We start from the raw sequence: 22974 nt of genomic DNA on the forward strand, positions 1-22974 counted from the left end.
GCTCCCTTTTACATCTATTTTTTATTTGTAACTTTTGAATAGAACTAAGTCCAGCTCAGCTTATATAACTGTGGGAATATAGTTATTCCTGTGAGCCAAGGATTCAGCTGATGGATTTGCCACAATAATTCCTTATTTGCAAAGTATCACAGCTTTAGTTATCCACAATGAATGTAAAGAAATGTAAAATTCTTACAATCTGTGCAGAGGAGTTGGTGTTGCTTTGGCAGTATCTCATACTTGTTGCTTTCTCCAGTTTTACAGAAGATTTCTTCATAAAAGAAGAAATATTTAATGAGGAATTTGGAAATAAGGCAACTCAAACAATTTCAGTACCTATCCTGTGGTGTATCTGCATCCTGGTGACAGTCAGATGAATGTACTTGCACACAGCATAGACAATAAACATTTCATGGCATTTGATGAAAGGGATTGTATTATTTTGGATTCCTTCTTGATTATAGTCTTATGTTGACTTCACTGAAAATGTTTTTCAGGAGACAATTGAGAAATTAAATGTGTTCCTAAAGCAAAACAACAATACCACTATGCCAGATATGCTATACTTAAAGCAATTATAATTATTAATATAATATTCAGGACGTAATGTTTAATTTTAAGTTCTGATTTCCCAGCCCTGAAATCCATCCTATCCTGTGAATCTCAATTTAATTTCATTTTTTATCTTCATTTGCAAGCATTTTGTTTTCCCTTGGCACATGAGTCAATTTAACAACCTGATCAAAGATCAGAACTTTCTATATATATGGACTATAATAAATTTATGCCATTTTCCTGAAATTTGTACCAAAGCAGAGTAACACCTCAAGAGAGGCACTGCTATATTTAATATCTGAACAATATATAAAATAGTAAGACACCGAGTCTCATTACACTGTGATATAAAACAAATACTAGGCAATAACATTTCCTTGCGTCCTCAAAAATGCAAGCTGGCAAGCTCTCCTGGGAGATGATTAACAGCTTGTCAGCTGGGGGTACTTACAAATGAAATTATTTCTTTAGCTATTAACCTTTGATGACATCAGTAATTCCCACATTTAGGGCACAACAGGGTCTGGTATTGGACACGGAGGAGGAACATGCATTGACTCACACTGCAAACAGCCATACCAAAACAGAGTCTTTTGGGTGGCTTTAGCTTCCATGTTAACAGCTAAGCAAAAGCCATGTTTTCAGTAGCAGTTAGGAGCTTGTGGCTCCCACAGTCAAGTTATAAGGAGATTTTCAGAAATATTCAGTCACCAACTCCTCTAAAAAATCCACTTATTGCTTTTGGTGCTGGAAACAGCTTTGGTCTTCTAATGAGCTGCCTCGTACAGACATTTCTCAGCTCCAGGGAGCAGTGGCTCAAAGGCCCTCCTTACCTGGCCATTTCTCTGCCATTATTTTCACTCACCCCTTCCCTCTCAAGCCTTTGGTGCCTGTGTTTTACTCCTGTCACAACTCATTCCTGTTTCAGCAGTAAGTGTGGACTATTTTATCTTGTGCTTGACCAGCAGAGAGGTATTCCCTTCCTGCTAAAACCCTCTGGGCATGACTCCAACTCAAGGAATGGCTTTTTGCAAATTACCCTAGCTCTGGGAGACAATGATAGATGACCTTTCACAATATTGGGTGAGGCATTGATGAAAGTCATTGATCCCATTTTTGAGTGACTGTCTCACCCAAGTAGACAAGTGAAATGAAAAATCTGTCAGTGTCTGCAAAACCTGTGCTTTTTCAGAGACATCAGAAGCTTTTTCAGGGTTTTTTTTGTTGACCTTTTGGGCTCAGTGGGGTTAACAGAACTCATAATATTGTTCATATGTGTGTGGGTTTTTTGTTTGTTTAATTGGTTTTTTTTTAAAGCCTTCTTCTATGCAAATAACTTGTTTGTTTTCTTGTTCGGGTTTTAGATAGACAAGAGACAACTGGATATCACTCAGCCCTTTACTTGTGTGAGCAGCCCTGAAGGACAGGGCCACTGCACCCCCAGGAAGGAAATCCTTTGCAGATGAGACAACAGGACTTGGGAGCATGTTTTCTAAGGCTAGGTCAACACATTCCGTAGACAGTTTTCTTTTTTGGAAGAAGCTGTTCTAGTTTTTTTAATGTATGACCACCTATAAGAACCAGCTATTATTTCTTTGTGTTATTTTACTGGCACAACATTAGTGGCTTGTTTTCTTGACAATTAAGACTGGATCCCAAAGAGTAAGCGATAAAAACATGTCACCTCATAAGTCAGCTATTAATACTTTCAGACTTACAACCGTAACATATGCTGCTACCTGAAAATAAATGTTCCATAAAAATGTTTTAATTTCTTTTTGAGCTGCACTGCATACATGTTCTGATAGTATTAAAGCTGGTTAGATGAAGTTATATAATGCCAGTCTATTTCTGAGGGAGCACATAGGCGAATTTCCACCAATGACATACAAATAGTCATCATCAGAAACTTGCCTATAAATAATGAATTTAGCATTCATGCATGCTAAAGTAGGGTAATGAACATTCTGGCCTTGGCAGCTGAATTTTTGATGAAATGGAAAAAGAACTCTGTATTTCATTCTAGGTTCTGCAAAAGCCAAACATATCTCTGGTATCACCTGCACAGGGAGATATGCATCAGAACAGATTGCTGGGAGGGTGCAACAAAGAGTTTAGATACTTTCAGACAGAGAACACAGCAGTTGAGGACTTGGCTGAGAAACTAAGTATCAGTTCTGGAAAAAATATGAATGTTGAGAAAATCTTTTCACACTGAAAGCAAACAAACCAATCAATGCTGACTCTGTATGAAAGGTTTCCTACATGAGAAATGCTCAGTTGCCCAATAGCTCCATCTGCCAAAGGATAATTCTGCTTTTCCTCTCATTCTGAGTGCTTTGTGACACTTGCTACACTGCTTATGAGCCATGCTGTGCAGCAATTCCCCATTAACAAATCAAAAGAGATCGCATTTCACTTTTTGTTGTCTGATAAACTTCAATTTACACATTTAGTATGGTACAAGAAAACCTTTGATAAGGTCAGCAACACCACAGTCAGCCTTCAGAAAACACTCCCCTTAGCCTTACCACATAACAGTGTGCCTCACTGCTCTCCTTGCCAATAACTCAGACTGCAAACCATCGCTTATCTGAGGCAAACCAGTCCCATCTTTGTGTCCAGTCAGCATTTCCCTTTTAGCCTCATCCCTAGGCTTCTGAATATTCTTGATTAGTTGATAAAAATTGAAAAAGGAAAACATTGTAAGGACTGAAGCATGCGTCACTGGAGTCCTACTTTCTTTATAATGCTTCACCTTTAGAACAAAAACAAGCACATCTCCCACTCCAGACCCCCAGTTTGAACATTCACATCTGGAAGTTAGCCATGAACAAGTACAGCCAGGTCCACATAGAAATGTTAGAATCTATATTCTCTCCTCTACCCTGCTATTACCCCGTAAGCCTGACAAAACAGAAGTGTGCATCAAGTTAATAAAGTTTCTCTGGTTTAGTAAATGAAGAGTCAGAGTTTTACTTTTCACCTAGTTAACAAAATGTTAAACAGGAATTTGGGAGTCCTGTGTCCTTGAAATCCCTGATTTTTAGCCTTGTTGATAAAAAGAGAGAAATGTGGCACAAAGCATAGTTCAAGCTGAGCCTCCCCAGCTGGGACATGGGGTTCATATCTCAGAGCTCTGGCTCCAGAGCAAAGCCCGGACTCACCCATTCTGCCACCTGCAATGCTTAAGCATTGATGCCAGCTCATGCAGCCTGGAGAGGTGATAAAAACTGAGCACACTGTCAACCCAGCCTTCTTGGGAGCAACTGCAGACTTTCACTCACCTCTGCTGAAGAAGAAGGAAAGAGATTCCCTGTGTAGGCATCTCCATGGTCAACAAACACATCTGGTCACCTCTCACATCACTGTCAGGGAAATATGTTGGCACCAAATGAAAGCGAAAGCCTTTCCTGATCAGACCAATAAAGTCTGACAATTGTCTTGTGGTGGATGCCAGAGAGATTCTGAATATTTTGGCAGAAACAGCGGCTTTTTCTAGGTGGGAATCTGCCTACATAGTATTTATGCAAACATTTCCTCACTTGGTCTGTAACCACCCCTTCACAGCGAAGCAGTTCAGCATTATCGCCAATTCTTTAGATAGTTGTGAGTTTAAAATACTACCACTGCCTAAAATAAAAGGAATTTCAATCACAGTGCTCCCTGAAATGAAAGAGGTGGATGCCAGTTTGACAATTTAAGCTGATAGCTGAGATACTGCCTCTCCAGCATTTTTGGCACCTGGCCTAGGGAGGAAGGAATGAGAAGAAAGGACAAAGAGAAAGAAGGGCTAACAGAGGATGAACATGATCCAGTTCATTTAATATAATGACAGAAATTCCTGGTGGGGACACTGATTTACATCTACAGGCACTTCAGAGCCAGCATTAATAACAGGTACACAGTTGTACAGCTGATACAGCTGCTCAAAGAGAGAATGTGACCAAAAGAATTATACCTAGCATAATAAAAACAATCAAGCCTGCAGGTCAGAAATGTAATGGAAGGATAGTAACTGCTGAGCCCAAAATTACTACCTTGGTTAGCAGCCAAGATAAAGAGTGGGTCATAAGTCTATCTGCAGGTAAAAGTCACGAAATAGGTATTTCTGCATCCACACCTGAACTAAAAGCAGCAGTGTGTGAAAATTGATCAGCTGTGCAGGCAGGTATACAAAATACCTAAACAGTGATTCCTGAACCCTCTGCAAGCACAAGATCAGGCATAAAAGAGAACAGCATCAGCATTGGCACATTAGCATCAGCAAAGAACCATTTTTATGTGCCAGGTGCAGATTCCTGGATTAGGCACGGGAGAGAACTGTTTTGAAAAGCCTCAAAACATTATCTCAAGCTGAATCAGAGCTGTGCTCTCAGACTGAAAGAAGTATTCTGCTACAGGTAGGGGAGTGCAGGGGTATCAAGGGTTCAGAAAGTTACTAAGGCACAAAACTTGTAGGCATTGCTGGCCTGCCTGAGCACCACGTGAATATAGCTGAAGCAAGAACATTGCAAAAGCTGAGGTACGCAGAACTATATGAAAGCAAACACTTCAAATCAGTATTTAGCTCACACTTACACCCAATCTAGCAGCACATTATGGAAAATTTAGAATGCCAGGCAGCATTACTATTCACAACAAGGAGGTTTGCCTTAGCATACTGGATATTGCAAACTCTCCCCTCAGTGCAAACTGCCCTGTGGAATCAAATGGGAAAGCTGCAAAATATTCCCAGGAAAGACCGTATTTGTAAATGCATCAAGAAACATGTCTGAAGCTGAGGGAAGTGTTTTGCCACAGAACCCAAACTGGCCAATATAAAGAACAGCTAATAACTGGAAAACATGTCATTTAGTAAGCTAAGTAAGAATCACTTACGGATTATACTGTCAAGACCAACATATTCGGGGCCAAGATGGCAAACAGGAATAATTTGCAACAGCAGTGGTTCCAGATTTCTTACCCTCTGTTGACAGAGACTTCTAATTTCCAATATGCAAGAATTAGAGACAAAACAGAAGGCACTGAAATGCCTTTGGCCAAGCTGTAAAAATTGCCAAGTACCAGCTGTAGTCTGGTCTTTCTGTTCTTTGGACAAATGGCCACAGCTAATGCAGCAAGTCATCCTGGTGTTCAGGGCTTTTTTTGTGACCAACTGGTGATGTGCCCCTTCTGGAATTGAAATGACTCGAAAGAAACTGGCCCGTGAAAGAAAGGCTCGAATACAATCTCTAGGGAAAGAGGTTTTGCTTGTCAGCTGCTTTAAATGTCATGTATTCAGACAAGGTGTGCGATAACAGAGAGAATATCTTTCAAACCATCAGTTTTCTCCAGTAATGCCCAGGGTTCCTCTGTGATATCAAACACGTTGCAGTTCCTGTGCAGATGGTGTGATTTCACTTGGTTGATAGGATCACTATGGATAAATGCTTGATTCTTCTAGAGTGGCCATGGCAGTCTCTCTCTGTTCTTCATCCTCACTCTTGGGGATTAAAATCCTGGGAAATGCCTAGGATCACTATGGATAAATGCTTGATTCTTCTAGAGTGGCCATGGCAGTCTCTCTCTGTTCTTCATCCTCACTCTTGGGGATTAAAATCCTGGGAAATGCCTATTTACCTAGTTGGTACTAGTTAAAACAGAAATCTATACACATTACATACCATGCACATCAATGCCATGGCAAAAAATGGTTCAAAATGTAATCTCGGTGAGAGCAAGCTGCCCACAGAACCACGTGATCCTGCTTCAGGCCGCAGGGCCTCTGCAGACCAGAGCAAGCCATGCTGTTTGCAGTGACTTCCTGTTCTCCATTTGCCATTCTTGTATTCTGGTACCTTCTCTATGACTCTTTTTAAGAGGAATTAATCTCCTTGAACACCTTCCCTTGTTTTTACAAATGCAGATCTTCAGATTCAGTTTAAGAAAGCTGTCTGTGCTCCGTGCAGAAACGGCTGATGAGTTCTGTGTGGTTACCATAATCTGAATCACTGTAGACTGGTGATTTAATATTTTAATGTAATCTTCTACACACCTACAATAAGCAAATGCATTTAGAAATAAAAATTGTTTCAAAGTGCCACCAACTGTTGTTTTTGCAAACTGCAGTTCAAAGAATGTGTTTTTTAAATGCTTCTGCTGGATGTGTTAGCATTTTTTGGTGTAGCACACAAAAGAACAAGTGCACATTACCCTTTTCCCAAGCTAGACAAGCAGTACATCCCATTACAGTATCTCCCTTATGGCTGAGTTTCGAAGGCAACATAATACAGTATACCAGACACACTTTTTCTGTTGTTTATAAAATTCTGTATTTCATATTTGTTTTAATGACAGGTCAATTTCCAAAACTTTCAAGAAGCCTCCAAAATTATCTGAGAGAACAAAGCACTAGAAGTTTGCACTGCTTTTTAAATATGTCTGTTATTAGTGATGTGCGAGTTCCTAAGCATTAGGTGTGTGCTAAGAACAACATGCTCTGGTGGTCTGCTTTCATATCCTCAAACTTTCACTCTTCTCAAAATTTGCTTTCCTAACTTCCCTCACCCCCTGAATTTTGATTTCTCCTTATTCAAGCTGGACTTCCCACAATAAGAAACTCTTTTTTGATCTGCTGACAGTAAGCAAAGAAGCAGGATCATAAAGTTTACCAGAAAAGCACAGTGGCACAGATCTCTTGGTGCCACAAACAGGGTAAGCAATCACGGGAGTTTGTCAGTCTGCATTGTGCATTAGTGATAGAGTGTGAGACAGTCCTCCTGGAGACCGAATGGTTACAACTCCTAGTGAGCTGATCTCCATAAATAGAAGCTCTAAATCAATTCTGTTTGCTTGCTGTGATTATATGAAGTGCATCAACTATTAAACAAATCAATGTGACCCCAAAGATTCCTTGGCTTAATATCTTATTATTTTGGGGCTATAGGCTGATTAGGCATTTAAATAATTTTCTGTGATAGCATCTGCATTATTTGAATATACCAGATTGTGAACATGAACCTTTAGATTCCTCCAGTGCTTCATTTGCCAGCAATGATGATAATAAAATTAACAGCCTTCTCTTGCTTTTGCCGATACCATTTACCTTTCTCCAGAGAGGTCAAAGCAGGCATTTTACTGGTTTGAAATGACATGTTTCATGCAAGGTTTGAGTTATTCATCTATTGACTGGTGGGAGCATTCATTTCAGTGAACAGTAAGTTACTCCAATCTTCTCAGTCCAAATTGATCCAACAGAATGAGACCCCCTTTGAAGTCTGAACTCCTCCACAATTTTTCTTTCAAAACTGCAGCTCTGAACCCCCTGTAGATGTAGTGGGTAATCGGTGCTGATTGATTTCTGAATGTGCAGATGGAAGAACAGGGAGAGGAATGACGCAATGACCTGAGAGGATGGAAAGTTCAAGAACACACTAGGCATATGCCAAGGAGACTTTTTCTAAAAGCAATTGTGTGACTGCAAAAAAGCCAATGAGGAAGAAAAAAATCAAAGATATAGCTGAAAGGTGAAACAAGGAGATTGTAGCCTGGAGGAAACAGTAGTGAGATGGCTAGAGGAGGGAGGAGTTTTCAGCAAAACAGCACACACTTAAATGGAGGAGATGAAGAAGAGTGCAGAATTCTAGAAGTTCCTAATCACATAGAAAGAAATCTGCTCAGTTTGTTGTTCTGAGGAGGATCCCAAAGCAGCACAGATTGACAAAACAGTAGACATCTGAAGCATGTGTTAGTTCCTTTTTCTTAATAAAAGTTTCAAAAGAAACAAATTAGTAGTTTGATTAAGATAAGCAATGATTTATGATACCCACAATTTTCCTTACATGAGGAATTAATGTTTTTTAGATTATTTCAAAGGTTTGAAATATTTTCTGACTGTTCCAAATGAATAGAAATATCCTGATTCTCAAACCCATCACTGCCTTTTTGTCACCATGTAAGAAATGCCTTTATTTCCATTCACCATTTTACAAGTAACTGTGTTATTATCATCTACGTAAATCTCAAGTGCGGTGCACTATGACTTCCTACTTTCTGACTGTGATTGCCATTGCCATATGGAAGTATTACATTAAATAAAGTAAGGCCAGAATTTGCAAATTGCATTGCAAAAGCAACTGAGAACAGAATAACAGAAGGACAATTGGCAAACAGAATAAAATCTTGAGAATTTGCAGGGTAAAATATCACGTTTCTATGGCCCACACTATTGAGGTGCTGCAGTTTTGTTTTCCTTTCTAGTTTAGATCTAAGAAAACCTAATTAGGATTCATTAAATGACTCTTCTGGTATCAACTTAGGTGACAACAAATAATGCTTATATTGTTTTCCTTAATGAGGAGTAAATCTGAATTTTGTAGAGCTGCAGCCAAAGCCTCCTGCCCCTATTTAACATTGCTTTATAAGAAATATGTCTTTTCAATTTTCCTTGTTTCCTAATCAATTACTTTGGCATCCTTTCCCCACTTCAAAATGAATACATTTCACCATTCATTAACACCGTGTTGAATAGCAGTGTTTCCTTTTGTAACAAATCAGCATTACTGTAGTGTGCAATGTGGGTTGTCTCATTTACATTAGGATTCTTTATATCATTCTGACAAGAGAGACATTTTTATAGGGAAAATCTAATGTATGCCACAAATATTTGGTTGCAAAGGCAACTAGACTAAGGCAGCCCCCCTGATTTTTGCTGCTGCAGGAGAGACTCTGACGTGCAGCACCAAGTCCTGTGTCCTGCCCCAGCACAGATGGTAACAGCATTCATTAGCACAGATCAGGCTCTCCACATGTACTGCTGCCTGAATGTTGACCCCACATTCCTCTTATTAGAGAGAGATTGTGAGTCTTTTGTTCTCACTAATGAGGAGCAAGACAGGGTGAACAGGTTTGGGACTTCGCTGAGACTCCCACACCACAAAAATGCATTTGGCACCCTACAGTCACATCACCCATCAGAGAGGTGGTTATCAGACAGAAGCTGAACTCAAATGTTACTTCAAGCTAATTTCCAAGCTTCCCAAAGTCCCGAATTTCTGACTTGTCTGCAACAAATGAAGCAATTCTTTACTTCATCACTCTCATTATTCCAAACCCACTTCTGCTGAAGTGGCCAGGTATCCTTTAAACCCAATATAAATCTCATACTATAAACCTCTTAATTTAACATTCCTCATGGCTATTTGAGGAACAAATAAATATCCTTCTTCTTTTCAGAAAAATGCCTCTGCAATTAAACCTTTTATTAAATCCTTAGATTAGTAAGAGCTGTACTGTCATATGAATGCTCTATCAGCATAAAAAGACATGGAGTATTCCTGCTAAATGAAAATGCTTATGAAAATCATAGGATCCATGGGGCTTGCCTAGTACAAAATGAATCTTTATGAAATGGTATTGGATAATTAATAGAACAACAATAATAGTAATAGAATTGTAACATTTGCTTTCATACATGCTAAGGCAAAACTTTTCCTTAATCAATAATCTAAGCAGATTGGGTTTAGTCCATAAATTTTACTTTCCAGAACATTGTATCCCTCCTGCAACCACACTTGAATGGGTGAAAAGCTTGCTGTTTCCATTCATGCTGTCTGTTAATGTTTTGTGCTGGGCTCTTCCATGTTCCTGGCAATCCGTCATATTTCTTACTTCGTTAGTCCAATCCCTATTTTCTCTAATTCCTGTGATTTTACAGTAATTCATTCTGAAAGTCAAACAACACACTGCCAAAATCAGGTCACCCTCACCCTTAGTTTGTTAACATATGGTGTGGGCCAGTGGCATGACAAAGCAGGATACAAATTCTGCTGGGATTTTAATACAAATGGTGATTGTCCCTGCTCCCATTTACATACAATACTTAAAAGGACAAGTCTATGTCTTCACTGCCTTGATAACTAAAGCTACCTTTCCAAAATTCAGTCATCACTATTTATTAATCCCTCGTGGCTATGTCCAGAAATCCTGCTGCATTAATGCAAAGAAGCATAGAAATGCTGGCAGGAGTAGGATCCTCTGGAAGTCATCCAGCCTGACATCCTCTGGGGAGCACAGCGGTGCCAGCGCTGGATCAGGTCAGCCTGTGGCTTTGCCTTACCAATGCAGCAAAGGTAGATGCAGCTTCCATTTGAAATTGTCCCCTACCTTGCTTCCATGGATTAGTTTATAAAATGATAGAGTACATCTGCAATTTACTAGTGACCAGCTAGGCTATATATGCATATTTTAAAATAAATTATGCAGCTCTGATTTTATGTGAGTTCTTATACTAACCATCATGATCATGAACAACAGATTTTTCCCTTCCTTTTTTTGACTGCCTTTCACATATATTTATATATATCACACATATATTTTTACATATTTTATCATATATATAATTTTATTATATATAATTATATATGTGCATACCATCTATCTGATATCTATCTGTATCTGTCAGTCTTCTTACACTAACTTCAAGTTATATAAGAGAAACAGCTCAGGAGAATGGTGTAGGAAGAACTAATGGGACTGAGAAGTCAAATATCAGAAAATAGAGGCATGAGAGTAGAAAGACTTGAAGACAGCAAGTCTTTTTAACCAGTAGGAACAGGTTAAGAATGAATCTTGACTGCAGGCTGTCTGATTGCAGGCTATCAACAACTACACTGGCACAAGTCACTCGATACCAAGTACTCTTAAATTTAGCAGACGGAAGCATGGAAAGACCAACTGAAAGCATAGAAATTCATGCTAAAAAAAGATGGAAATTTTTACCAGAGGAAGCATTTTACCTGTGGAATAGACTAAAAAGGGACCTGGAAGAATGAACTGGGATGGGTCAGAATGTGTGACCTACTGAAGACCTCTCTTGTGTCCCTGAGGATTTTTCTGCTTTTTCTCCTGCTATCTCAGATGGGCTGATAAAATGTATTGCTTGCTTTCCTCCTCTATGGCCTGATTCTTGCTCCAGTCACAAATTCTTGAGTCAGAGTTGGTAAAATTGTGTGGCCTGTGATCATGGTAGAGATCCCTAACACTTCTTGGGTCTTTAAAAACCTGTTACTTTTTTCTGCCTGCAATAGGTAGATGCTCAAATTCTTCAGCAAGTTTCAAATATTCAAAAAATGCTACCCAGGACGTAAGGAGTGTGGGTGGAATTTAATTGTAAATGTACATAGTTACATTGCTTAAATGACAGTGGGGTTTAGTCCTTATTTTGTCAAAATTTGTTTTTGATCTCTGAGATCATTTGCTGTTAATTTTCTGTGTTTTCACATTTCTGGCGTTTAGAGTAACACACACAGACTTTTCCTAAAGAGACACATCTATTTGCAAATCACCTTCATCTGAATATTGTATAATTTAGTGAAGCTACTGCTTGTATAAGCTACTATTATCAAGATGCAAGGACTGAAATTATCTAAAACTGTTCAATGAATATCCTCTATTTTCTCTGTTGCTTTCCTTCATCTGGCTGTGCCCACCAAGTGTTCTTAAAATTACAAAAAGTAAAACTGTGCCCTTTAGCTTCACATATATCCTAATATAGAGACTTTGACAAAAGAGTGTTAGAACCATTTCATCAAGTCTTCCTGTCTCAAGGTCATATTAAACATGCTTGTGACTAGACATCCAAGTAACTTGTTTCTTCATTTCTCTGGTTTTTCGTAAATCTGATTGGCAATCAATAAGAAATTGCTGATATCTCAGGGAATGTCAGAGGGGTTGAAAATAGTTAAGTTAGACTCTATGATCTTAACAGCCTTTTCCAGCCCAAATGATCCTTGATAAGCAGCAGTCTGACCCTTTTAAATGAAAGGAGAATTGAGTACAGAAAATGGAGTGAGGTACTGAGAAGACAGCAGATGATTTTAAAGTATGCTTAAAATCTCCAAAACAAGCTTAATGCACTCCCTTCCTTAAGGAAAGGAGGATATCTAAACATGCTCTAATAATTTCCATGAAAGAAATCCAAGAAAGGGAGTGCACACAACCATCGGCTTCCAGGAATAGCTTTCCTCATACTGTTTCATCCAGATAATATTATGCTGTCAACAACTGACTGACCCACGTTTCATGGCTCCTCAAAGGATGGTGTCTCAGAAGACTTTGTGTACTTACTGGCAATCAAAATGTCAAGGACTGAACAATGCTACCAAAATGCTGCTTTTTGAGAAGGGAACTACTGAACTCTTGCGGGTCTCTCTGAGAACATGAAACTAAAAATTCTTCTTCTCAGGAATTTACAAAGTGTAAATGTAAATGTGAGATGTAGGAAGTGGGAGCACTGCTGAGGTTTTATCAGATTCATATTCAGAATCATGTAAAAGAGCAATCTACATTACTGGGTTTGTCACCACTGGTCCAAAGGTCATTGATAGGGCAGCACAGAAGAAGACAGGAGTAAATTAACTCCTAATGTTACATATAGTACTAAGCCAATAAGAAAGTCTGCTAAGGCAAGAAATGTACCCCAATAAAAGACATTTCCAACAATAAATGCCACAATTTTCACCACAGCCAAAGGAGAGAGAAAGAGGCCGGGAAAGTTACTGATAATAGAAGTCCTGTCTGCAACGACCAGGTGCCTAAAGTTTTATATTAAGTGTATGCATGTTAGGCAGAGGTTAGGTAGATTCACTTAAGATGAAACCCTCAATTCTTATAATCAAAATTTAAGCAAGATATCATCCTTTGGGGAGATTTTGTAGAACTTAGTCTTTTAGGGCAGATAAGAAGCAGATGCAGAAGGGAAAGAGTAATCATGTTCTCTACTTCTCCAAACTCAGTCTTTAAGAACATAATTTCTAGCAGGTTTGGGGGTTTTTCCCCTTTTATCTCTATAGCTCAGAACTCAGAGCTGAAATGGAAGCAAACAACCAGGTGCTCATTACATTTTAATAGTTTGCTCTTTTACTTTTGTTTATTTCTGGCTACTTGCATAAGGGAAATAAGGGACATTCCTTATCTTTTAAATATAACAAAAGATATAGCAAAACTGTTTTCTCAAACAGAAAATAAAGAACTTTTATATTTTGTAGGTTCTGGGTGATCTTATTTTGAACTTTCCACTGGGCTGATCATGTCAGTTTATGTGGATCAGTCATTTGTTGCTGTATTTGGTTTGCATGACAAGGCTTTGGTAGCGGGGGGCTTCTGTGAGAAGCTGAGAGAAGCTTATCCTGTGTCCAGCAGAGCCAGTTCCAGCTGGCTCCAAGACAGACCTGCTGCTGGCTGAGGCCGAGCCCATCAGTGATGGTGGTAGCACTACTGGGATAACATATCTAAGAGGGAGGAAAAGCCCCGTGTATCTGCAACTGTAGCAGAAGAGCAGAGTGAGAGAATGTGTGAAACAACTCTACATTAAGCAGTGTCAGTGAAGGTGGAGGGGGTGGAGGTGCTCCAGGTGCCAGAGCAGAGACTACACCCCATGGAAATCCACACTGGAGCAAATATCCACCTGCAGCCCTTGGAGGACCCCACACTGGAGCAGATGGATGCAGCTGAAGGAGGCAGGGACTCCAGCGGAAGCCTGTGCTGGAGCCAGCTCCTGGATGAACCCATGGACCCATGGAGAGGAGTCCATGCTGGAGCAGGTTTTGCCGCCAGGACTTGTGACCCTGTGAGGGATCCATGCTGGAGCAGGGTGTGCCTGAAGGACTGCACCCTGTGGAAGGGATCCATGCTGGACCAGTTTGTGAAAAGTTGCAGCCCATAGGAAGGACTCACATTGAAGTTCACAGAGCACTGTCTCCCATGGGAGGGACGCCACGCTGAGTGGGGGAAGAGTGTGAGTTCTCCCCAAGGAGGAAGCAGCAGCAGAGGCAATGTGTGATGAACAGACCGCCAACCTCATTCCCCATCCCCCTGAGTTGCCTAGGGGGAGGAGGCAGAGAAATCAAAAGTGAAGTTGAGCACAGGAAGAAGGGAGGGGTGGTGGGGAGGTTTTTGAAATTTGGGTTTATTCCTCATTACCCTACTCTGATTTGATTAGCAGTAAATTAAACTAATTTCCCCAAGCTGACTCTGCTTTGCCCATGACAGTAACTGCTTGAGTGATCTCTCCTTGCCCTTATCTCAACCCACAAGCCTTTCATTATATTTTCTCTCCCCTGCCCAGCTTGGATCTTGACAGCAATTTCTGAACAGTACAGATGAAAAACAACACAGGAGAAGACGTTGTTAATAGCTACTATTGACAGAGAGTTTATTCCAAGCCACTCAAGGTGTAGAATCAGGACCCTCAAAGCTATTTTCATAGTAGCAAATACAGTGTCTCTGCTCAAAAGAATTGCAGTCTAAGATTAGCGCTAGCAGAGGCACACAGGTGGGAAAACATCAGCAAACAAAATACTATCAGGAAGAATAATAGGTTGCAGTCATAGTTTAATCAACAGCCTGACTCTTGTAAAATATATTTTGTTGGCATCACAGCAAGGGAGGATTTTTATCCTTTATAATGAGGATATCTGTACCTACTACAGGAAACTTATTTCAAGCCTGGGAAGGCAGGAAGATGTCTGACTGAAATCGAATAATACTCTGGGAGAGGCCAGCATCAGAGGCTAGTGGGAGGCAATAATTAACCTGAATATGTGATGAGAAGTAGATGAATTACCAAAGGCTTTGAAAGTCATGTAAAGAAAATTTGCTCGTTAGTGAGGTTTTAATGGAGGAATAAGATAAGCAAAAGGATGCACAAAGAAGGGATGAAGAGAGAAGAGGGTCATGGCCACAACATTTGTGTGGTAGCATTTAGGTAGGTATAGTGAAACTTTCAAGATCAGGAAAACACAGCTGAAACATTACAGAAACCAGGTTGGAAGTTTTAGCAGCTAAACCTCCCTAGCTTCAATCTGCTCTTAAGGGGTAACTTGGGCAATGAGATAACTTCACCTGAGTATCTTCTGGACTCTTAGATGGGGTTTATGGTTTTGGAGTGTAGAAAGCCCCTACGATTTAGGGCTCTGTTTTAAACATGACAGAGGCTGTGGGTCTTGAGGGGACATGCAAGGATATTCTTCCTCCTCCTTTGCAAGGACAGTAGTGGGAGCAGAGTGAGGGAACAGGTCAGGCTCCCATGCAGATGTGTGCCAAGCTGAAGGAGCAAGACATGGACAAGGCGGTAAAGCAGTTTGGAAATGAGGAGGAGAAAGTTCATCACTAGGATGAAAAGTCATGAACTTTAATGGGGATGTGGGGACAGATCTGGGCCAAGTCCAAAAATGTTTGAGGGTAATAAGAAAACCCAGAAAAACCCAGAGTGAGCGGCAGATTGCTTTTTTTTTTTTTTCTCTTTAATAATAGATGCATATTTTAATAGTAGTTCATAAGAAGAAGATTCCTTAGGTTTGGAAGCCTTGGTTTGCTCTTAAAGAGGTGAACTGTGCACCCGATGTGTACTTTTGCAGAGCTCCTAGAGTGTAGAGATGGAACCATGGAGAGTAAGAACTGGGGAAGGGATATAGTAAGGTTTGCCCAAGGAAAGAAAGAGAAACCCATGAAATTCACAACTGGAATTTAAAAGCTACAAAATAAAATTATCTGATTCTGCTTCCACAAACACAGACATGATCACCTGGCAAAAGTCCACGTCTCAATTTTTTTAAAGTCCACTAATCTTTTAAAGGCTACATCCAGAACCCAAGGTGTTTTTCAGATCACCTCAAAACCTTGTTATGGGCATGTTCTACCTGAGATCTGAATCCTTCAAGACTGACTTCCTCCTGTAAAGAGAAGTAAAACATACCCTTCTAAATAGAGACCACATTTATCTTTTACAGTTAAGTATTCCCTTCCCCAATAATAACCTTAAACATGAGACATGAAGGCATGCACTTTTAGAGCTTCTATTAGGAAGGTTAGTTAAACAATCTTTGGGTAATGAAAAGATTGGGAAATAAGAAAAGAAATATGAAAAGATTGACAATTGGGACAATGCTGATCTGGGCTGCTGATCTGGCTCTGTAGTTCTACTTGGTTACTTTGAGAAAAGCCAGATGAGACACATTCTACTTCCAAGAAGTGGGATGCATGACTGACACTAACCGTGCTGTAATTACGCCTCCCCTGATGAGGAAGAATTTTAGAGTCTTTGCCAGGAGTCCAAGAGACGAACGGACGGACCTTCAGCCTTCTCTGCTTTCAGATAGTTGTTGATTAAGTCTTATCAGAGAAATAGGGCCACTTAACGTGACCCAGACATAGCACAGAGCAGAGAATGCAGGAGAATGCCCCGTTATGAAGATTTACACAGTCTTTTAAAGGTAAATTAACCAATGGTCACTAAAAAAGTACATTAGTTTTACTTTTCCACCAATGTATAAGAAATCATCTAGTCACGTAGACAGGAAGTGCGAAATTCTTTATCCAGTCGTCCCAAACTACTTCTACTGCAGAATATGAAGTAGTAGAAGAAGAAGAAGAAGGTCTGGAGAACAACAACAATCCTCCACTTTAAAGTTTTTTGCTTTTACCTATTTACTATATTAACAAACCCAAATCCTCTAAATTTTTCTTCCTGTGACAATCTTACATAATATTCTATCACCTAGTTCACACCAGTGTAGATTCTAATTCTTCCCAGAAAGTAGGCAATTTTGTCCAAGGACGAAGGTCAAAAACAGTGTTGGCCAGGGGGGTAGAACCCTTTAAAACAGGAAGAGAAATATTCTCTGCTCTCTGGGCTCCTACACATGACTGCCTTGTGTTTGGCAGAAGCCTCAAGTGACACAATTTTATTTACCTATCTCTTCTGGGCCTTTGTTTTCTTCCCCAAATACCTACCTATAGAGCACTGCTGGATACTGATGGCCTTTGCTGGTTTGATTATCTTTTAGTAGATTCACTTGTGGATTTCACACTTTGCAACATATAGACCAAGAATTTCATAACAGCCTCTCTCCAAGATCAGATTATGTTGGATTTAAGGGGTTTACAGAAACTGTCTTCTGTCGCCAGAACGAAATCTTCCACTGTGCTCTACCTTGCAAAGTGCTGCTGAGAATAACTGTACATACCCTGAATCTCTCAAGGACCTCTTGACCTTGCAAAGTTCTGATATTTGGATGATGCTATGATCATTCACTACTCCTTTAGTCTTGCTACACTAATCTGCTGATGAAAGTAGGCCTACAAGACTTTTGTGGCCTTCAAAACTGCTTCTGTTCCTGAATTTCAGCATGTTGTAAGAAGCATCCCTCTCTAAGCCTCTCGCTAAGCAGAACAGACAACTAAATTTTGCAATTAAGTCTCATACTGCAAAAGAAACTGTCAACTAGTAAACATCCTAAAAGGACTCAAATTAATGGATGATGCATTTTATTAAATTAGCAGCCCAAATCTGCATGCCAGCAAAAGCTCCTAGCTTCTGATTACCTCCGGGAACAAAGACTAGAGCACGCTTATAAATAGTGGCAGTGGGCTTAGCATATGTTACCTTCTTTCCTAGATAAATATTAATTATCCATGCAGAAGAACCAGATCTCTAATAGGAAGAAATCTTTGTGGCTTCCCTTAGATCAATGGTGACATGATGATTTCGCTAGGAAAATATTTGATTCTTAATTTTCAGCAGTTTTACTTCTTTGCAGTGATTCACTGCATTGCACAAGTTTACATCAAGCTTTATGCATTAGTAGCTTGTTGCTTTAAAATGTGTGCAGACTTTTTTTTTAAACACAAAATTCAGTGTTTAATTTCTGAGAACCTGGTATTTTGGGACCCCTTTAAAATCAACTCTGGATCCTGAAAGGAGACCTTTAGAGATTCCATTCTCTAAATCAGACAAAAAGATTTGAACATACTGAAGTGGGACACTGCTTTAAAACTGATATAGGTCCATATCTGAAAGTGAAGAATTTATCTTCTGCCAGTTCTGAGCAGATGAGAAGATGAGACCTTTTTTCATTTGAATCCCTACAAAGTCTAAATGCATTCATTGTCCTTTGCCTTCATGCTGAACAGGTGCTAAAGGTTATGCCATTGACTTTTATTCCTAGACAGCTGTACCTTTATGTCATACTGTCATGGCTATTTTCTACAGATCGTTCCCCAATGGGTAGGCATGTATTTTATAGCAGGTTATAATCCACACATATTATAGCAGGTAGGTTAAAATCCCTTCAGGTATATAACTGGAGACAGCCTGAACTGGAAGGATGATCACTGAGCCAGATCCTCTGGCACCAAAACAGGCATTTGCACTGATTTTAGTGTGAATTAGAGGCTCCAGGAGCCTCAAATGGAAACCACAGCCCTTTTCACACAAGCAGTCAATTCTTCTGATTTGTAACAAAGCAGGAGAATTATGGCCAGCGTGGAAGGAGAGGAGACAAGGCAGGATTGAAGTGGTTTCCTGTGGAGTATCTCCAGGAACATTGTTAAAAATCAAATTCCTTGTAGATGAATGAGGAGCAGACACACCAACCTCGACTTCCACCAACCTCAACACTACCACAACCGAAATGTGTGAGGATCAGTGCAGTGAGTGGAGATTAACTGCTAGAGCCACTGTAAGGGAGAACTGGAGGGGTTTTTTTTGCTTGACCTCAGTTGCCTACTCAGGGTAATTGAATACTCTTCGGAGGGTATCTGAGTGTATTTTTCAGCAACTGTCCCTGACCAGTATGGGTTGAGAAACTCAGTGTGTATTTGTGCCTTCTGAGCCCATGTGCTTGTTTCTCTGTCTGGGTCCTTAGAGTAAAAATCAAAACTAGGCCCAGCTGTTCCTTATAATTAAATATCAGTAACTCAAGCTGGGTGATTTTATTTTGACTAGTGACTTAAAAGTGATGACATTTAAATGGCCTTAGCTGTATTTCAAAGTTAACATTGAGAAACTTCACACAGACATTAGTGTTATTTGTCTGTTGGCAAACTCAACAAAATACCACTGTGTTGATTTACATAGCGAAGGTTATCTTTGCTAACAGAAGGACTCAGAATTTCATTATTTAAAACATGAGTATGAATCTCATCACAGTACAGGAGGCTACAGATGCCATTACACACAGCTTACCACCTGAGTAGAGAGCAGAGGTGAAGTTTATATTGTGCACTGAGCCCCGTGTTCAAATATGCCTAAAAGATCCAAAAGCCAAAACCCACACAACATTATGTGTGGCCAAGAGAGATCTGACTGTACAATGAGGACTTTTCCTTTCTATACTTAGGTTTGTTTCTATGTGTCTGTCTTCTCTCTCTAATTTATTTATAAGATATTTACGCCATACATGGGCAGTCTGTGAAGCAATAAACCAATAATAGGTTCAGTTTTCATTGCAGTTTCTATATTTGGGTATTTTAGTACATCAAAATCTGGATATAAGAAGTATCAACAGTCTTATGCCAGCAGAAAGAAATTAATTTTATGCCTGCCTCTGCACAGAAGCCAAAAGCTTCAGGAAATAAGATCTCTTCTCATAAGCATCTTTTCAGATCCAGTTAGGAGAGGAGAAAATAAACAATGAAATGCAAGCTTCTGGGCAACAGCACAGCAGTGAAATATGATCCTTCATGTGATAATACATATGATTCACAATACGTGTCTGACTGGCACTCCAAGACTCCAGTATTTATTGGTGATCTAGGAAGAATCCAGTGCTTTCATCAAGCCTTGGCCTTTGGGAGTCCAGTTGTGACAGGGGTCTATGTACAGCCTGGCAGTGCAGAGAGGAAGAGCAGTCTTTTAGAACCTGAGCACCCCTTGTTGTGACACAAATCCTTGGAACCAGCATGCACAGCCTAAAGCAAGCAGCAGTTCCAGTGCCTGGGTGGGGACACGTTTTCTGCCCGCTCCTCCAGCAGTGATGGCAGCACCATGACATGAAGCACTCTTAGGAAGCTGGCTTTATTTTCTTCCTGCAGCTGTTCAAAACCCAAGCCTGAGGCCCTGGAGAGATGCATGGGGAATGCTTACTGAACCTGCCCAGGAAGACCAGGTGGTCCTTATAGGAAGTCAGGTGAGGTCACCACAGCTAGACCTGTCATGTGCTGGGTGAACATTTTGCTGACCACTCACAGCAGTGCTACAGAACTGAGTGGGAAACCAGCGAGCACAATGGAAGAAAACAAATGAGGGAGGAAAAAAATCATCTTCTTGGCAAGACAAAGAGGGAAGCAATGAATGATGATTACTGATGAATAATGACTCAGAATTAATGGAGAAGGGCAACAGCAAAAGCTGTGCACTGTACACAAATATTTTAGAATGAGGATAAACAGTGACATTAGTAGGGTGGCCATAATTCACATAATTCACATGATAATTGTCTACACTGCACCCCATCACTGCTAGCAGTGGCTAGGGCTAGAACATTGCCCTTGGAAGCTCTATAATTTTATCAGAAGAGCCTTTGCACAAGAGGCAAGCTGTTCCAAAACTGAATGAAGGGCTAGGTTTTCCTCTTGTTATTATTGGTGTTTTAAATTTAAATCCCTCTCAGATACATAGCCCTATTTGGGAAGAATGTTGAGCTACAGAGGCTTGAGGGCAGTCGCCAACTTAAGCACAACTAAATTAAGCCAGAAATGTTGAGCAGAAGCAAAAGCAATATCACAGTGTATTAGAAGCCAGGATTATGAAATCTCTGCCTATCAAAGAGATCAGAAGAATGCAGACAACTCTGTATTATTATATTTAATGCAGTAAAGTTTAGAGGCTCTAACCAATTACCAGGCATGGAAAGGAGGTGGTGCCTGCTTGAACACAAGGAGGCACCACAAAATAAAAACAGACCAAACCCTATCCCCATGCCCTCTCGGGAAAACAGAAAGGCTTTATTGACATTTTATCTTCCTGTCAGTTCAGTGAATGTAAGCAAACCTTGACTGCCACACTTTCTTTAATCCAAGGCAATCTTCCCCCTACATCACTTCTTGAGAGAGTCTAACTAAAGATCTGGGACAGAGTTTACAAAATCTCAAGCACCACCACTGGTTTTTTTTTTTTATCTCAGGAGATCAGTGGGTCTTAGCACATCTCAAGATCAGGGCACCTTGCCCTGTGCTGAAGCAGGGAGGAAGGGGCTGTCCATGCAGGGCTCTGGCTTTCCCACACTGCTGCGCAGCCCTGGCTCTTCTTCAGTTCAATGCTTCTCTTCCTAGAGTTTCCTAACCCCTCTGGGCCACAATGGGTCCCCTCCAGCCTCCTCTTGTGGTACTTCCTTGATCTGCATCCCCTCAGGTGAGCCAGTCCCTCTGGTTCAAGGGTGACCAACAGGGCGCAGAGGTTTCTCACCCTGCTCATAAGCTCGATGTCCCAGGCAGAACACTGCAGTGCCCATAGCTGTGTGGTGCTGAGCGTAGCCCAGAAAGAACGGAACCACAGGGAACTGTTTGCTTTTCCACCACAGAGGAAACCAGCCAGGAGGAGATATCCAAGAGGGAAGTCCTTAGAGTTTACAGGGAACTCAGGCATATAGCAGCACGTGGAGATGTGCACAAACATGCTTGCAGACTGAAAACGCTTGTCTCCTCAACTGAATTTCTCGTGGTATCTTCGGGAGATTTAATCGGGCTGGAGCATAGACATCTCACCGAGCTTGGAATTATCCTGACCAAGCAAAAAGCAAGCTCGCACTTCCCTTTGTTTGCAAAACTTTCCTGCGGCTGCTGAGAACAAACGCTGGCAGGAGCTGCGGGACCTGGACAAATGTGTGCTCCCGCTGCTCCTGTCCCCGCCTGCCGAGCGCCGGAGGAGCCCGTGGGGCACATCAGGGCTGCTCAGGCGCGGGCGTGCCTCTCCAAGCACACCAGAAAAATAAAGGAAAATATATAAAAAGAAGAGGGATATGATAAGAAAGCCTGAGCCCAGAAGACACGGGATTACTAGAACTGTAAAACAGGCGATGTGATGCGGTGGGCCGCGCACCCCTGCTGCAGCGGGGCTCGCTGCGCTGCGCAGCCCCTCGCCCGGCGGTCAGGGCGGATGGCCCGAGATGCCTGCCCGCTCTGGCTGCGCCCCTGTCGCGCATCGTCTTGGTCACCCCGGTCTTTCCCGCACGGCAAGTACCGGCACCGAGCGGCACTTGTAATGCCGCCGAGGGACGTGGCGGCGGGCAGTACACCCCGGCCACGCCGGGCTCCTTGGGGAGCCTGGCATCGCCCAGCCCCACGGCGTAGCGGGCACGGTGCGAGATAGGATGAGAAAACCGGCAGGACCAAGGAACACCTGCATCCGCCCGTGCCGTGGCATCCCTCGTCGGGCTGGAAGGGGAGGGGCTGCTCCCCGCCTGGGCGGGGGGCGAGCTCGGGCTCCTCCCGACGCCTGCAGGGGCAGGGGCGGGGGGAGGGCGGTGGGGCGGTGCGCGGGGCCGGAGCGCGCCGAACCCCCCCCGTCGGACGGCTCGTGGGTGCGGGAGGGAGGGCCGAGGGAGGCGGCGGCGGCTCCTCCTCCGCGGGCAGGCGGGCGGGCAACCCGCCCGAGAGCGG

The sequence above is a fragment of the Coloeus monedula genome (assembly GCF_965178545.1).
Source record: "Coloeus monedula genome assembly, chromosome: 2".
NCBI classification, from domain to species: domain Eukaryota; kingdom Metazoa; phylum Chordata; class Aves; order Passeriformes; family Corvidae; genus Coloeus; species Coloeus monedula.